We start from the raw sequence: 19,418 nt of genomic DNA, 5'->3' as shown, positions 1-19,418 counted from the left end.
TAGTCTAAACAAGGCTTGACAATTGCATTTTTTGCAGTGTTGAGCTAAATGTGAGCCTGTACCAGTCGGCAGGGATCGCTCATGTTCTTTAAGGCGCTCATTCACACAGCGGCCTGGCTGACCTACATACACTTTGCCACAAGAGAAGTGGAATCTTGTAGACCACCCCTACGCTGCACTCGACAACTTCTGGTGTCTCTTTTCACATTGCGGCTTTTTGTTTTCTTTACAACACGCCTGCACAACATAGACAGTTTCCGGGGGGCAGAAAATAAAACCGGGATTTGGTACCTAGTGGCCACATTCTTAAGATTGTGAGCCACTTTATGGCAATACGGAACTACTACTGGCTTCTTTTCTGTGTCGTTTCTACACTTGTGGCGCTTGCCTTTCAGCTTCTGAAGCAAAACTTCAGAGGACCGACGTCACAACCACACTTGGGTAACGCGCATCCTGCAACCTTTTTAACTGGCGCGTTAAAGCTCTCGTTAGCTGTGTGATGGCACGATTTCATTAATGATGATTCAAGACACATCATGGCAATGGCACTTTTCACAACCTTAGAGTGCGCAGACTCGTATGGCAGAAGACCCTTACGTGCACGCGGCGAGTACATCCAGCAGGCATGACCTGCTTGTAAGGAAAGTTGTAGATCCAGAAACTGCAGTTTACCATCCTTTGTGAGTTCGTGTGTGAAGGTTAAACCCTTGCCGTTGTCCTTGAACAGAGATAAATATCAGCTACTGCGCCAGAGCCTTCGTGGTTAGTTTGTTTTATCACAAACAAGGAAATCGTCAATATATCTAAAAATCTGGACCAGGTCATTGTCTAAAGACTCTTAAGAGCACGGTCGACAAGGGATAAAAAGATGTTACAAAGAGCAGGGCGCCACAACACGAACCAATACCACACACCCTTTTTTTGAATAAATAGCTGGTTTTCGAACGAGATAAAAGTGTGCGCTTAGATAAAACTCAAGAACGGACAAGAATTTTTCTGAGGACATTCCAGTAGCATTGCGAAAGTCTAACTCTCCATTTTCTTCGATGCAGGCCATCACACAGCGAAAAAGCTCATCATGCGGTATCGGAATAATATAAATCTTCGACGTCCACAGAAAAAAACTTGACAACTGAGTGGTTGTCTCTCAGAAGGAAACAACATCGGAGGAGTTTTTTATGCCGGAAAGGTCTTCAATGGTCAGCAGATTCACTGTTTTTGTAAAAAGCGGCTAACTAAATCTGCCAACAATTGTTTTTCACTGACTATTGTACGGAAAGGCACATCCAATTTGTGCGTCTTAGCAGTGAAAAAACTTCAAGGAGCGAGCACCTTGCATTGTTTGACACCTTTAGGCAAGTTTGGTGAGGCGTACGTTATCCAACAAGGAAACTGCTTTGCTTTTTACCTGTGAGGTTTCGCTGTGGACGGAATGAAGTTCTTGTTGACAGCCTGGATGCTTTGTCGTTGAAGACTGCAGCCGGGGCTACTACAAAATTACCCTCCTTGTCACTTAATAACAACCGAAGTCATTGTCTTTGAAAAACGACACCGTTTTCTTGATCAGAGCCGACGAAGGTGGGGAATCCTTGTTGACAGTCCTACGCAAGGTATCCACTCCATCAAGAAGGCACCGTTCCTGGTCTTCCAGTTCAGCTTTCCTTGAGATGCGCCTATTCGGCTAACGAGAGCTTTAACGCGCAGTTAAAAAGGTTCCAGGATGCGCGTTACCCAAGTGTGGTTGTGACGTCGGTCTCTGAAGTTTTGCTTCAGAAGCTGAAAGGCAAGCGCCAGAGGTGGTAGAAACGACACAGAGAAGAAGCCAGGAGTAGTGCCGTATTGCCATAAAGTGGCTCACAATCTTAAGAATGTGGCCACTAGGTACCAAATCCCGGTTGTATTTTCTGCCCCCCGGAAACTGTCTATGTTGTGCAGGCGTGTTTGTAAAGAAAACAAAAAGCCGCAATGTGAAAAGAGACACCAGAAGTTTGTCGAGTGCAGCGTAGGGGTGGTCTACAAAGATTCCACTCTCTTGTGGGAAAGTGTAGGTAGGTCAGTCAGGCCGCTGTGTGAATGAGCGCCTTAAAGAACATGAGCGATCCCTGCCGACTGGTACAGGCTCACATTTAGCTCACACTGCAAAAATGCATTGTCAAGCCTTGTTTAGAACTACCACTATCTTAAAGATAGAGTCGTGACACCACCGCCCGAGAATTATCGGAAGCTTTTTTCATTCAATCATTGGGGGGTCGCAGTGATTAGTGTGCCTTCCATACATTGTTTTCTGCTGAATTTTGCTTTTGGTGCGCTTTCATGTTGCGCTCAGGTGTCCAGGTGTAGTGGTTGTGCGCATATGGGTGCACGGCGCATGTCCTACCAGTATATGGCTGCTATAAAGAGTGGAGTGCGCAAATAAACCATGTCAGTTGAGAGAGCGCTGTGTTCCGTCTTCTTTCTTGTGGTGTCGTTTTTTGCGCTAAAAAGCAGCATATGGATTCGTTGTTTTATTTCTACAGTTTAGCTTGTGTTCCACTTGCTACGCACTGCTGTAGCGCGACTGAAAAGTATTATTTCTTGTTCATCTGAATAACCCCCAACAAAAAGAAAGCCCGTATTCCTGCACGATGAGTTCAAATAGCACTATGTGCTCTGCGTGCTCAAATATTCATTCGAATTTATTATTCAGTCTCCCTGCAATGTAGGACAGTTGATAGGTTTACTGAAGAAGCTACGTGGCTGACAGCGCGCTACTGAGACGTTTAACACGCACACGCTTGTTTTTATTCAGTAACAATACACAAAGGTAACTGACAACACGGAACTTTCTTGGATTGATTACTTGCACGACAGTAATGAAACAAGGTCCGGTTATTTCACGGGACCAAAGTACGTTTTTGATGCGAATAATGTCGCTGCCTTCCGTCAATCTGCTATATCTCAACAGAAATGCTCAAGATACTGCAAAGAAAAAAAGGTGTGGCTTTGCGTGAAATAACTACGACATAAATGTAAAGTACGCCGTTGTGGTTAATTTTTGACCATCAGTGCACTCTAACGCGTACCTTATCTAAGTACACGGGTGTCTTTGTATACATTTCGCCACAAGTTATAATGCGCAAGGAAACTCAGTTTTGCGATTTCCGTGTCATTATATTTTCTGTTCTGTGTAGGGGACAATTTAAGTGGCGAAGTGTCAGAAGTGACTTGACAGAAATTTCTCTGTAGTGGACCGGGACCGTACACAAGTAAAGCTCGTCGCGTAACTATAATTGAGAGTCCCGAAGTTACACACCTAACCACAACGCGCAATGCGTGAGAGCCTTTTTTTTTTTACCGCCGAGCCGCTAAAAGATATATTCACATGATATTTAATACTTCTCATCTTTAGGACAACGCCAAGTGCACTTTGGCAATGCGCTTGAGCCACAGAGGGGCACCTACACTGATATGACTCACGTGAACGGAGGGTACGACGACCACACACAGCACTCTCGACAAGTGCACTCGCTGATCTTATAACGGTACATAATCAGCCCGATCAAGGCCAAATGCTTCTTTTCATCGTGTTAGGATACGTACAAGCGGTTAAAGTTGGACTAACGGAACGGAACAAACCGCCTTTTGAGGCCCTGCATGACGTGCGGAATCAAGGCATCGACGAAGCCTATATAAAAATAATGGAAGAAATCTACAGCGGATCCCAGCCACTATAGTCCTCCATAAAGAAAGCGACAGAATCCCATGAAGAAGGGCGTACGGCAGGGAGACACGATCTCTCCTATGTTATTCACCGCGTGTTTACAGGAGTTTTCAGGGTTGGGAAGAGTTAGGGATAAGAGTTATGGAGAGTATCTCAGTAACCTTCGATTCGCTGATGACATTGCATTGATGAGTAACGTGGGAGACAAATTACAGCTCATGATTACTGAACTGGATACGGAAAGTAAGAGTAGGTCTGAAAATTATTATGCATAAACTAAAGTAATGTGGAACAATCTTGGCAGAGAACAGCGCTTTGCGATAGGTGGTGAGACACTGGAAGTTGTAAAGGAGTACGTCTACTTAGGACAGTAGTAACCGCGGAGCCGAACCATGAGAGTGAAATAACTAGAAGAATAAGGATGGGTTGGGGCTCATTCGGCAAGCATTATCAAATCATGAATGGTAATCCACCACTATCCCTCAAGGGGAAGGTATATACAGCTGCTCTTACCGTTACTTACCTACGGAGCAGAAACCTGGAGACTTACAAAGAGGGTTCAACTTAAATTGAGGACGACGCAGCGAGCGATGGAAAGGAAATGATAGGTGTAACCTTAAGAGACAGGAAGAGAGCAGAGTGGGTCAGGAACAAACGGGGGTTAAGGACATCATAGTTGAAATCAAGAAGAAGAAATGGATATGGGCCGGGCACGTAGCACGTCGGCGGGATAACCGTGTCATTAAGGTAACTGACTGGATTCCAAGAGATGGCAAACGCGTGGGAGACAGAAAATTAGGTGGGTAGATGAGATTAGAAGTTTGCAGGTATTACGTCGCAGCAGAAAGCACAGGACCGGGTGATTGGCGGAACATGGGAGAGGCCTTTGCCCTGCAGTGGGCGTACACAGGCTGATGATGATGATGACGTACGCGCACATGCAAACACACGTGTCTAGCAGACGATGCATGGAGCAATCCACACTACGCGGTTCAGCCAGAAGCCGCCAGGCGGCGACTCCGCTCGATCTCGCGGCCATAGGCGCTGTGCAAAGCGCCGACAACGCCGCCTGTCGCCACGGCTCGGAAGCGTAGGCCGGCGCGGGCGAGCAGTGTTCCCTGAGCGTCAAGGCGAGAGATGTAGCTGCTGTGACACTTTCGTCTCCATCGCTTCTGTTAGTTTTTTCAGCGATGCCCAGAAACAACTACCGCGTAGTTGGCTGCTCGAACACGTAAAAGAACTCATTAGGACACACTCTTCAAGTTGGCGGTGCTACTCCACGAGCAAGAGCGACGGCCCGCGGTGGATTGCCACTGTTCAACACAGAAGGTAAGCAATCGCACTTTGCTTACGGCAGTGTTAGAACGACGACCGTCTTTTCATTTCTTCATTTATGTCTCCTGCGCCTTTAGTGACGCTACCATGTTTACAGCTGGTCACCTCGTCTAAATTCTGGATGCTACAATGCACATGAGGTTGTTGTTACTCATGAGACGCGATGCCTCTCTGAAAAAAACGGATGCGAAGCGCAAAGCTAGACAATGCGGAGTAAAGCTATCACGAAAGTAATTGTGCTTAGACGCTTTAAAGAGAAAGGACTTCGTGTTCAAAAGTGGGTAACGGCGCCTTCAGAATAGAAAAGCGCCGATTGAATCACACATGTGCTGCACGGAATCGGCTGCATGCTCAACCTATCGATTGCACTGGCATGCGATCTTCGGTGCAGAATGTTCGCTTTGCGCTCGCCTCAGCTATCCGCATATTGGTTGTACAACCTGGCGCCTGTGAAGATTGAAGGCTTTGTACAGGATATTAAACCTCATTTTCAATGCCTCTAATATATGACTTCATGGTATTGGGAACACCCGAATTTTAAGCCCTGATGCCTGTCACTTATGCACATTCTCTTTATACAAGTTGTGTAATGCGGGGGCCGATTCTGAAACCTTGAAGTATTTTTCTTTATTTCTTGCTAGGGGTGCTAGCTACTAGAAGCACACATTGTTTGGCTCGTCGGATTGTTGGGCTAGTCGGTTCATGTTCTTTCAGAAGCCACGGATGTGGCTATTTCGCGCAAAGAAATCAGAAGGGAAGGGTTAAGGGGAGCGCAAACTTTCGACTGTTTATTCCAAATTTACTGCAGTAGTATATATATGCAAACGCATGCGCAAAAAGCAAGGCAACCTCGAACAGATAACGTTTTGTGCAATGCAATACATAGGTATAGACATGCTCGGGAAGGCCACCTGATTCATTGGTATCTTGTAATATTCTCTGTTGGCATAATTAAGTTTCTCCATGACACTATTCCAAGAAGTGGCTTGGTCTGTTCTCTAATGAAGAGGGTTGCTGCTAATTCGTTTGCGTGGGTAGGTAGAAGAATTGAAGAAACCTTTGCTATGCACTTGCGCATTTATTAGACGTTTGGGTGCTCGTACGGTGACTGGAGACTGCGTGGGCGCCTATTTTGTAATTAAAGACAAAGCATCAGGTAAGTATGTGGCAGTTACGATTTCCCCTGCTGGTGGGCTTCGCTGCACAACGAATCGTCGATACCGTAATTGTCAGTACATGCTTTGTGCATAACACAGCTGCAATGCCATAAAGCTGACTATAGTGAATCTGTCATCTTGTTGCACGCATATATATTGTAAATATATAGTGCATTGATCCAGGGGCGTAAACAAGCAGGGTACGAGTCAAAATATGGGCGGCGTGTGCAGCACAGATTTCTTTGCGCTCCATAATGAAGGCATTGCTTTTGTAAGTTTTACCGCTACACAGGGCTGTAATGCGACGACAACTAAATGCCATGCTGTGAAGCTTGCTACCTGTGGCTGTAATTATACTTGCCGGAAAGAGTATCAGCAGGCTGCTTCAGTTGCGCAAAGTGTTGTCTGGTCCGATACGTACACGTTTCACACGAGCAGGTTGATGAAAAATAAGTAATGGCAAAACTTCAACGGCTTCACAGCAGATTTAGAACGAACAATTTTCTCGAGGCACAGTCCGAACACATGAATATTTATTAGATGCGAAGTATCTTATGGCGGAGTTCAATCCGTGGTGGTGGTGGTGGTGTGCGACGTGCCACCCTTACTGCGCATGCGCATACCCTCTTCACACACCTCCTCTCCACTCCCCCCCTCACCATTCCTCCTGTCCTCCTCCCCTATCCACTCACTCTCCTCCCCTCCCCCTCCACACTTCACCTCTCCCCTTTCCTCCTCTGGACTTCCCCTCTCCACTTTCCTCCTCTCCCATACCCCTCTCCACTCACCCTCCCTCCTCCTCGTCTCACTTCCTGCCCTCCACACTCCACCTCTCCCTTTCCTCCTCTCCCATACCCCTCTCCACTTCCTCTCCCACTTTCCACTTTTCCTCTGAAACGCGGCTAACATGTGCCGAAATTCTCTCCTGCGCAACGCCGCGATGAGCACCAGCGCATGCGCGTCCCCTCCCCCTCTCTCTCCTCTCCTACGTTGCCCCCCTCTCGCACGCCTGTCGACCGCGTTCCCGCCCTCCCTTGAAATTAACGGCCATGCTAGAGGGAAGACAAGACGCGCGTAGCGTTCCTCTTCGCGTTACACGACGCGAGGGTCGGTAGCATGCCCAACGAACGCCAACAGAACGCGATCGTGGAAGTGCTCCGGCTTCGCATCGCCTCATGGTCCCCTTTAGTGGGAAATGGTGTATTTATTGATATTCATAGACTGGCTATGTCGTTTATGTGTCTTCTCTTGTCTTCGTTTCATTGATACATACTCAGTATGTATCAAGACATGTGTACCAACTAGCCCATCAACGAATTCTTCTAGAATGAATATTTAAGCTTCAGACAGGCATTTTATGCATTTTTAATTACGGGTACGTATATTGAACTATTAGCGATGCCCTTTGATGCCGATGTATGCGAGTTTTACTGTATGTGCACTTAGCCGACAGTGTGCATTCGTAACATAGTGGTCGGTTCAGCGAAGCATTATGTGGTGAGGAGTATTGATTTTCCTGGTGTAAACAAATACTTTTTATATGATATTTAGGAGATGTTGGTGCTTCTGTATAGCACCGGCTACTCCTTTCACTGATGATAGGATATGTGAAAAGCACAGCAATGAAAAAAATATTTCATAAAGAACAGCTAGGCAGAGTTCATATAAGCCCGCGGATACAACAGAAAAAGTTATTCACAATGATGTTTCATATATCTGCTTCATACAGCGCACGCATGCGATGGGAGCCATGCATGCACATGCGACATATATCGTTTGAGGATGGCCTAGATTCATCACCACGATGTGTTCGGTAGGCACCGGGAACTCCACTGATCTGATGAGAAATTAAAATAAGCAATCTGCATCGCGACGGCTTCTAGTACACATGCATGCTGTGCTCCATATATTGGGAGGCCGGCTTCTTCGTGACGCTCGTTCGCGTGGTGACTCGATCGCCACAAGCATTTGTTTAAAACAAGCAATAATATTGATTATTCAGTGGCTATCACGGAATTTTGGGGCTAAACGTTTTTCCAAGGCACCTTTTTGGAAAAGCTGGCTTTTCTGGAACCACGAAACAAGGCCTGAAATGCAGCTCATATGAATATACAGCATGCCAGTTGTTCTGATCATGTCTCAAACTTCGTCGTCCAAAAAGAACCAGCTTCGTAAACTAATGCACTTGATACGCCAGCAAAGTTAGCACAAAAATGAAACTTAATGCACTGTGCGGATATGCCTGCACTCGCAGAATGATGTCATTGAGCTGAAACAAAACTGAGCAAGATCCCCCTCCTTGCGAACTGCGTGCCCCTTATTCAAAAAGTGGCCCCCGCCCTTCCCAAAGAAAGCAGCAAGTATGCACCTTTATTCGTGCGTCCATTAAATGAAGCCACCTGCATTTCCATGGTTAAATCGCATGATCAACGTCTCGCACGCACGTAGAGCCACGGGACTAGGCTAGGTACATCTCGCTTGGAATTTCCTAGGGACAGCACCAAAAAGTGGTCTGGCAACGCGGGCATGTTTTGGTAGCTTTTTAGTCGCTCCCGCTCTTGAGAGGGGGGAATTAACGCGAGGAAGGCTGGCAACCATAGTGGCCAGCCCCTTGAAAGATAACAACGAAGTCAATCGGTGTGCGCGCGCTTTTGCGTGTCAGCCTTTTTCTAGAGTAAACGTTCTTGTTTTGTATCTTCGCCCTGTGTCTTCAACCCATCTATCAGCCTGGTGAGTAAAACAACTTTATTCGGTCCGCAATAGACGCGAGTAAGCTCAACGTCACCTGGCTAGGCCAACCCCGGGACCATCAGGTTAAACCTGACGGCGCTCGCGCGGGCCCTTTGGACGGCCAGGATTTGAGAGGTCTGGTCCTGGGCCTTAATGAGTCTCTTCACTTCCGCTTAGTTGAAAGGGGGACCGGCAGAGGCGCAGCCCCACAGGACATGCTCGAAGTCCGCATAACCACCACACAGGGAGCAGTCCCGGCTTGGGAACCGTTCAGGGTACATTGTGTTCAGTGCCGCAGGGCTCGGGTAAGTGCTTGTTCGTAGCAGTCTGAGAGTAACAGTTTGGCCCTGCATAGCGAGGAGTGTGGTAGAGACAGCACTCTTCTTGAGAGATAGTGGTGCTTGCGTATCTCGTTGTACGAGCAGAGAGGCGCGTGTAGCCCAGGAGATGACGCGTTACCCGGCACACGGTCAGTCAACCTCGTGCAGCCGAGTGCGCCTCCTCGTTGAGATTGAGCGAGGCACCCTCAATGGTTTCAAGGTGCGCGGGAAACCATACCAATGAGTGAGTTTTGAGGTCTTTGACATTGTGAATGATCTGTAGGACCTGGGGAGCCACCATACCCATCAGAAAGACCTTCATAGCGGCCTTGGAGTCTGAATAAACTGTGTCATGCACACCGTCCGTCAATGCAAGAGCAATGGCAACCTGCTCTGCAACGTTGGAACTAGAAGTGCGGACGGTAGCGCAATTGATCACTTTGCAATCATAGTCGACGACCACTGAGGAGAAATCTTCTTCTTGAGTGTACGAAGCAGCATTTACGAAGCAGGCTCGATCCTTGTCCAAGTGGGCACTGAGGAGCAAAGATTTAGCCCTGGCTCGTCTTCGTGCGTCGTTGTAGATTGGATGCATATTGCGCGGCATCCGGGGTATGGAAATCATGGATCTTACGTCGTTGGTAAGCGTCACAGCGTCAGAACCGACAACCGTGGGGTTGCGTCCCAGCATGCCGAGTATGCATCTACCCGCTGGGGTGCCAGACAGTCTGACAAACTGTGAAAACTCTTGGGCTTCGACAATTTCTTCGAACGTGTTGTGTATTCCCAACTTGAGGAGGTCTTCCGTGTGCGTTCGAACGGGAATGCCAAGAGCCAGCTTGAAGTATCACTCTGGCGACAATATCTACAGAGAACGAAATAGAAGAGAAGAAAGACAAGGAAGACTTCAAAAAAATAAACAGAATAGAGAAAACGAAAGCGACGAAGAAAGAAAACGATAGAAATTCTCGGTGGAAAAATTTCTTGGCGAGGCGGGATGCGAAATCGCGTAACCACGATACGAACGTGAGCCTCGATACCACTCGGCTATCCAGGCACGCTACGAGAGCTTAGCATAGCCTTGTAGAGTATAGTATAGCAAGAGAGTGGGAAAGAGAATTGAAGAGGAAAGATGTAAGGGTGAGGATGAGGGAAAGGAGAGGAGAGAGAGTAAAGCATAGCCTTGCATTGTATAGTATAGCAAGGCCGTGGCAAAGGTTAGTGAGGGTGTTGAGGAGGGAAAGGAGCGAAAGGACGAGAGGGAGAGTAGAGTGTAGCATAGCCTTGTGTGGTGTTGCATATTGAGATGTTGGAAAAGGGAACCGAAGGTGAAGAGGAGAGAAACGGGGAGGGGAGACGGTGAAGCACCACAAATGACTGGAACCACCTGCCCATCTCTATTTCCCAACTTACCGATGTCGCTGCATTTAAGGCTGGTGCTGAACCCTATGTACACTCTTAGCAGCCATTTTTTCTCTTCTTTCTTTCTTCAGTGTTGTGTATCTTGTTACCCGCTGCCTTCTGTAACGCTTTGGGGCCCTCAAGGTACTTAAATAGCATAGCCATGAATAGTATAAATAAATAAATAAATAATAGCATAGCCATGTAATAATACATAGGAAGTGGTGGGAATAGGAATGGAGTAAGGAGGACGGGAACGCCACCAGCTCCGCTGTTTCCTTAGTCCGCAACACTGGTGCGTACCTGCCTCAATTTTTGTATATACAAGTAAAATCACCCTATTACTGTGACACAACCATGCAATAGGCGCTGCGCAAAGCGCCGACAAGGCCGCCCCGGAAGCGTAGGCGGGCTCAGGCGAGCACTGTTCCCAGTGTTCCCGTGAGCGTCAAGGCGAATGGGGTAGTTTCTGTGATAGTTGCGTTTTCCATCGCACTTTAACGCTTCTGTCAGCCTTCAGCGATGCCCAGAAACAACTGCCGCTTAGTTGGCTGCTCTGTCACGTACACAAGCTCGCCAGGAACACACTTCTACAAGTATTCGGTGCTGCTTCACGAGCAAGAGCGACGGCGGCGGTGCATTGCCGCTGTTCGGCACAGAAGCAGCCAGTTTTGACTCGGACAGCTCGGACGAGACGCTGGTGTCAGGGTCTGTGCCGTCGGGTTTCGGACTCGAGCACAAAGGGCCCGACAGCGTCTGCCCCCAGACGTCCTCGGAGACGGACAAGCCTGGAAACGGGGCGTTCCCATCCTCCGAGCAGCGGATCCGGGCAGCTGAGCCTCCGTGGAGCGCGGAAATCACTGTCCCGGCTGCTTAGACGACTCCTGCTGCCAGTTGCCAGCCACGGGACGAGCCCGGGTGCCTGCCGCCAGGTTCCACGCTAGGTACGTGGGCAGGAAGGTGGCCAGCCGCTTTGCCAAGACCGCCCCTTTTGTAACCTCTGCGTCGACTCGACCCATCGTCCGCTCCACGAGCGCCGTCACCGTCATCGTGTCAGCGACGACTCTGTCGCCCGAGCCACCACCAGCGATTCAAAACCGGTGACTTGCTTCTTTCGAACGTCCCCTGAAACTTAAATACATTTGATAGCACCGGACACCATGATTAAGCAATCGCGGTTTGTTTGCGGCAGTGTGTTTGCGGCGACTACCATGTTGCTGGGACAAAGTCCCGCGTCGTAAGCGTAACCTTAGTTCCAGACGCGACCGCTACCGGCGCAGCTCGCGCGAAAGAGAAGTCTTCTTCCTCTCCTTCTTCGAGCGCCTTGATGATGATATTACCGCAGGCAAAACCGCATATAGCATAGCTAACTGTAGCATGCGCACGCTCGCGCGAAAGAGGTCTTCTTCCTCTTGTTCTTCGAGTGCCTTCATGATGATATTAACGAAGGTAAAACCACATATAGCATAGTTAACTGTAGCATGCGCACGCTCGCGCGGAAGAGAAGACTCCTTCCTCTTGTTCTTCGAGCGCCTTGATGAAGAGACTAACGCAGGCAAAACCACATTTCCTCAATTTCCTCGACCACACGTTTGGCCACAGCTGCAAGGTCTGCGACCGCTTGTGGTTCGACAACAACCTGACCACAGTCGCTACTGTACCAACATGTGACGTCTTTATATGACAGTAGAGGAACTGTACGGAGCATTCACGGTTTACCCGATTATCTCCGAGCCAGCTCCTCAATCATCATTCACTTTGTGGATATGGCGTCACTTTTTTTTATTTCCTACGTTTATGTCGCTATGCCTTTAGTGAACGCTACAATGTTCACAGCTTGTCGCCTCGCCTGAATTCTGGAAGCTACAATGCATATCAGGTTGTTGTCACTCATGAGGCGCGATGCCTCACTTTGAAAGAAAACGAATTATGTGAAGCGCAAAGCCAGACAATGCGGGGTAAAGCTATGAAGAAGTAATTGCGCACAGACACTTCAAAGAAATGACGCCGTGTTAAAAAGCAGGTTACGGCGCCTTCAGAAAAGCGCCGTTTGAATCACACGTGTGCTGCACGGAATCGGCTGCAAGCTCAACCTATGGATTGCAGTGGCATGCGATCTTCGGTGCAGAATGTTCGCTGTGCGCTCGCCTCAGGTATGTCTGCATAGTGGCTGTACAACCTGGCACCTGTGAGCATTGAAGGCTTTGGACCGGACATTAAGCCTCGTTTTCAATACCTCTTAACATGACTTCATGATATTGGGAAAATCCCGAACTTAAAGCCCCGATGTCTGCCACTAATGCGCATTCACTTTACACAAGTAGTATATTGCGTGAAGCCGATTCTGAAATCTTGAAGTGTTGTTTTTTTTCTTATATCTTGCTAGGGGTGCTAGCTACTGCTGCTTTTTTAACACGAAAGTGTTTTATGCCGGGGTCCACCAAGACTTCAGTGACGTATTTCCGTCACGAAAATGACGTCGAAAAAATATCCACAATCAGATGGCAAAGAAAAGAAGGTACCGCCAACGGGCATCGAACCCACGACCGCTAGGTCCGCACCAACAGATGCCGGACACGCTATCCACTGCGCCACGGTCACAGACTATCCCGGTCGGCTGGGTGGTGTTGACCTCTGGGAGTGGTAAGGTAAAGTAATTCGTCATTGCTGTGGCCTCCGCGACTAGCACCTGCAACGCGTTACGCGTCCGTCCCATTCGGCGCGTTTTCAATAGAAGCTGAATTTTGTGAATGCCTTAACACACCGCGAGGTGGCGACCTTTGCCGAAGCGTCGTAAAAGCGTTGGCCTCGCTCAGCATCACGCTGATACAAACCAAAAATAGCTCTGCGACGCGCGCCTGTCTCACAAGGCTGTAACACCGCGTTCCATGCTCACGCGCTCGCCCCGAGAAAAAAAATCACAGCATATCCACGGAGTGAATGATGATGAGTGGGCGAAGCTGCGGAGGTTCATCGGTAAACCGTGAATCTTCCGTGAATTCTGCCCAGTACATCATCACCGACGTGAGATCGGGCGCGTTTATACTAAAGGTTCGATCGAGTTATGACGACTTGCAGCTCACTTAATTTTACGTGTACGCTGTGAAGAACGTTTCATGTTTAAAAAGACCGCATCCCAGCAGTTTAGAAAACATGTCTTTCGTTGTCTGGCTTCCTGCAGAAAACATCTGGCGTTTTTCTTGCATCGTTTTGTTTTTACAAAACATCTGGCGTCTTTCGTTGTAATTTGAAAAAAGGATTTTACTCCAGGTGTTAATCATTTTTTTTACTCGTTAAGACAATCTCACCAGGCACTCCACCTTGGAGGTCACACAGGCGGCTGGGAATGAGAGACAGAAGAAGTCGGCTTTTAGCTAACACTTACACTTCTACAGAGACAGAAGAATTCGGCTTTTAGTTAACGCGACTACGCTGCAATTACGCGTCCGTCCATTATTGTTCAACAACGCACAGGAGAAATCTCCCACCGGCACCACCTTGGAGGTCAAAGGGTAAGACTTGTTACTCACTACTACGAGCACGACGAGGGACGAACGGGTGCCGCCTTAAGGAGCTTCGCCCCTAAAATCGCGGCCGGGCTACCGGGACGGCACAACGCGCTTTGCGTTTCCCTCTAGTCCGGCCGTGGTGTTCAATCACATTTTAACATGCCGCGGGATGGCGACCAAGTTCTGCGTCCAATATGCGACGCTCTTCTGGCTATCACACCTCGTTCTCCGATTACGCTTTCACCGTTAACTGCTAAGGCTACCACAAGGGTTTGTTTAATCATTTAACATGGACGTTAGTCGTCGGGATGGAGATGTACCACGAATCATCAAAGTGGGTGCATACACGTTAAACGGCGCCATTAGCTGCCAGACATCAATATATATTGTGCAAACTCTCTACTGCACTGTATATCACTGTACAGTAAGCATTCAGTTACTTCTGTAAGGGCACGCTTTACTTTCGTGTTTTTCCGATTCCTATGACGGAGGGATCAACCGTGTTTTTTTTTCTTCTTTTGCATGAAACTGGTGATATATGTTCACGTTGCTTCATTGTAGTTTTGTATCTCCTTCGAATATGATTGCAATGAAGCACGTGGTTTACAAGCAATATTTATGACCGCCTTTCGCGTTTGTTTACAAACTGTGAATATTGCAAATGTTTAATTTTAACTAATTGCTGGCTTCTTCCACTTTTTAGAGAGGATAGGAGCCCCTGGGAGCCTGCGAAGAACACCAGGATCTGCAGTCAGCGTTTTCTGAACGGAGAAAGATCAAATTTTCCAATAAACTGGCGTAATTATTGCCTGAGTCATATATGTGCTATTTTCCTCAAGCTTATAGGGCTGGTTTGGAAGTTTTATTAACGCTGACATTTCACGTCGCCGCATCTGTAGAAACCGTTCGCCGGCGCGACAGTGCCCCCTCAATATCTGCTATAAAATACACGGCATCTAAACAAAGCTAGTGTGCCAATAGAAAACTATGGTTCACGCGTCAACAAAATGAAGCCATTAGCGGTCGGTGCGTTGTAAAGAAAGCGGCGTATTTACGATGAACGCCACTTCGTACGGAAGCTTGTTGACGCTCGTCTGTGCATGGCCTCCGATGTTGCGCCCCCGATCTCGGAGGCCATGGTCTGTGGCAAACACTTGGTGGTATGGTGACAATGTCGTCCCATGAGCTGTGAAATCGGACGCATATCCACTAATATAAGGTGCGATTCCTTTGAGCACACTGTGACCGCAGAAGTAATTATTTGGGACGCGAACAAGCTGCAGATCGCGCGCACGCACATCACCCATGCTTGCAGTGAAAGCAGGCGTCTCCGGTACGAAGCCCGCCTGCGGTTGAGTAGCACTGACGGCCGCCGCTACGCGGCTTTCGGTCGCGCCCCTATAGCCGCTGCGCACCGCCTATAGAATCAGCGTCATCAGCAGCTACACTGAAAAGTTGGAGGACGCTTGAGCTTCGCCTTCAAGAGTAGAATGCGATAGCATAATCGGGCGTCGTGCGGATCGCCTTCTCAATTGCTAGCCTAGATTCGGTTCTCGGTGGACGCCTCAGTCATGCCATAGGGAAACGGACGTATGTGCGCGTAACATTGGCCGTTTCAAGGTATCCTGTAATGGCTACTGCGAGGACAGTTGCGAAGTGTCCACTACGCCATAATTATTCCTTTTGCGAATTCTGAAGCACCCAGTACGCGTCAACAAGGCGCCACGCGCACCTGCGCAGCTGCACACTTTGTTGAGGTTGTTGCTGACAACGATGATTAAATATTTCTGAGTGCTTTGTAACACGTGGGCCTTTAGAAAACCTAATCGTTGGGCAATTCACACGTTTTGACACCTGGTGCCATTCTACGCTTCTGCCACGCAATAATACATGCGTTAATACGACTCCCCCCACTACATGACATTCACATAGCGTTTTTTAAGCAATTTCAAGCAATGGCGTGGCTCTGAGGTAGACCAGCCGATTGTTGTGCAGACGGCCTGGGTTCGATTCTCACTCGAACCTGAGATTGTTCTTTATTCTTTTGGATCTTTCTCGATTTTTCACCCACAGACAACGCTGATTTTTTGCTCGCAACCAACGACACCGACATCAAAATTTCTGCAAAACGAGCTCCTTACTGCTATCGCCTAAAAAGAGCATGCCGAGCACGTTAACATGCTTCGCGTTATAATTACAATCTTTCAATTAGAACATTACAACAGTAAAACAACATTTCACGTGATATGTATGAAATTCGGTTGTTTGATTGCAAGCAGTTCAAATATTACGCTGAATATTTAGAGTTCACTTACCGTTAACGCTCCTAAACAAGACCATGGATGCAGCAAATGCCATTTGCATGGCTAATACAATAATAACTGCTGAGACCTTCATGTTCAAACTGAAGAGCCCTGTTGTGCGCTGTAAATGATAACACGCGGGGTCTGTACTTCAGCAGCAAAAAATAATTGTGAGAAAACGGCTTCTTCCAGCAACTGAACAAATTGACTTGTTTGTTGGGGAACATTTTATTCTGCTTAAACTCAAATTGCCGAAAATTGTAAGTACGAAATAATTGTTAATAAGCGTAAAATTTTTCACGTTAGCGGCATTGAAGCAGCGTAGGCATGCTTCGAATTTGCTCTTCAGCGAGGACTTCCAACGTGCAAAGAGTTCTTTCAAGAATTAAGTACCATCAAATAATGTATGTATCTAATCAACAATATCACGTCGACAGAAACTTCATTCCTACATTTAAACTTCATATGATTATGTCTCTAATCATTTCCTACTGGTCATTCCCTGGCAAATACGCTATTTGCGACAAATAGGCGCTTCGACATCTCCCGGCTTGGTGCAAATCGCCACGTCTTGTGGACACCGTTGGCTGCTGAGATAATCATCCCTAATTTTTGCCCCTAGTATATTCCACTGTAATAGCTTGAAAGCCCATAGCTTGAAGCACCAATTGAAAATCAGGTATCTTTGACACGCTTCGAATACTCGCGCGCACCACAAAATATTTGAGGCTTTGAGTGACGCTCGAAGATCCCCAAAACGCCAAAAAACTTGCAGCAAATTTAGGCAAGAAGCCACCAAGTTATCAAGGCCCACTTAGCTTCAAAAAGGTGCTCCTTCACCAAAAAAGGGCTTACCCCTGTATTCTAGAATGTGCTTTCACTCGGCACTCTATCTTGACTCAAAATTCACCTTTCGGACGATCCACCTTTCGGCATGAGTCTTCACTGCGTGTGAGCGATAGTGGGCATCATGTCGGTCGTGAGACCCTCTGAGTCATTTTCAGTCGAGCTGCAGCGCTGTGCTCGGCTCGGCCAAGTGAAAGGTGAATTTCGAGACGAGGCTTGTTTGAGAATACACGGGTTGCGTCCCACGTGTAGTATTTAGCCACTACGTTTGTCAAGATGTCTCACTTGTTGAGGTGAAGATGAGTTACTGTTGAGTCCCCCCTTTCACAAGGGGGGACTCAACCTAGACGTCGGCCATGATCCCGTGGGCCGTGGCAGCGTCTTCGGCCTGCCGCGCTAAGCGTGCTTGTAATCGTGAGTCGGAGCTGAGGAGAACGTATGTGTCTGAAGTAGGCGCCACGCCACCGCCTGTCCTTTGTTCAATGACGCGTGTGCTGGAGGATAAATTTTGCTGCTGAGCCGATAATGCTGCGTGATTTCTCTGTAAGTGGTCATCCTTTAAAATCGCTCATCTTCCTCCCAGCTCGAACACAGAAATCCAGAGGCTCGGTCTGTGAGTCCGCGAGCTTTCTGGTGTGCAGCCTCATTGCTGGGCAAGGAGGAGTGAGCTGGCGCCCAGATAATATCGATTGTTCGCTGGTCTTTGTGTTCAGCCAATACTCTTAGTGCGATTTTTGATATACGCCCTCGAAGTTTCTCACTGCCGTCTGCGAGTCGCTGATGACTACTGTAGTTGAGGTGGCTGCTATGGCCAGTGCAATAACTGCTTCCTCCACCTCTTCTGCGAAGCCCGTTCTTACCGAACCGCTGACCTTATGATTTCCTTTGTAGTCCACTACTGCTATAGTCATGTTGTCATTTCTTTTGTATTTGGCCGCGTCGACGTACGTTGTTTCCGGGAAATCTTTAAAGTTGTTATGTATATTTTTCGCTCTTTCTGCTCTCCTTGCCTGATGATGGTCGGGATGCATGTTTTTGGTATTGGTAAGATTACTAAGCATTTCCTTATCTCGTAAGGGATATCTTTTTTGAAGCCAAATTGATTTGTTTAGTTTATGCCCAGTTCCTCTAGTATATCTCTACATGTTTTACTTTGCATTAGTCTTTCGTATTGTGCGATTCTCTGAGCTTCTATAAGGTCTTCTGACGTGTTGTGGAGCCCTAATTCAAGTAATTTCTCATTAGACGTAGTTATCGGAAGTCCAATCGCCTGTTTGAAAACTCGTCTAATGATTCTTTCAATCTTTTCTCTCTCGGCCACTTGCAGTCTGAGGTACGGAATCACATATACAATACGACTGATGACAAAAGCCTGTACCAGTCTTATCATATTATTTTCCTTCATACCATAGTGCCGGTTTGCAATTCTTTTTGATTAGGCGCATAATTTGCTGCGCACTGGATTCAAGTAACCTTATCTGTTCTCCGTTATGCCCGTTCGAGCTGATTCGGAGCCCCGAAATTCTTATGCGTTCGACCGTAAGTATTTCCTTGTCCCCAATATAGATTTTAATATTAGGTTTATCCTTGTTACTTTTCCGACCTCTACATGTCGGGTTGTAGAAAAGGAGTTCGGATTTTTCTGGTGAGCATTCTAATCTCTTATGAGCGACATATTCATCTACAATGTTTACTGCTGTTTGTAAAGTTTCCTCCATGTGTCCGTCACTACCTCCTGCTATCCATAAGGTAATGTCATCCACATAGAGGCTATGGTGGAGTCCCGTAATTTCCTTCAGTCTTGTAGGGAGACCTATCATGGCCACGTTAAAAAGGAAGGGCGATAGGACTGAACCTTGCGGCTTTCCTTTGCTGCCTAGACTAAACTCTTGGGTTTCTGTCTCACCTAGTATTATTCTTGCAGTCCGGTCAGTAGGGAAGTCTTTTATATAATCGTAGACTCTTTTGCCTACCCCTAACTCTTGAAGATTTTCAAGTATAGCTTTATGTGATGTATTATCGAAGGACTTCTTAAGATCTAAGCCCACTATAACCTTAGCATCCTGTGTTGCGGATCCCGCATCGATTATTTGATGTTTGATCTTAAGCATAATGTC

Source organism: Rhipicephalus sanguineus, chromosome 7 (genome assembly GCF_013339695.2).
Source record: "Rhipicephalus sanguineus isolate Rsan-2018 chromosome 7, BIME_Rsan_1.4, whole genome shotgun sequence".
Taxonomy (NCBI): Eukaryota; Metazoa; Arthropoda; class Arachnida; order Ixodida; family Ixodidae; genus Rhipicephalus; species Rhipicephalus sanguineus.
The sequence above is the reverse complement of the archived record's forward strand: the minus strand, read 5'-3'. Positions refer to the sequence as shown.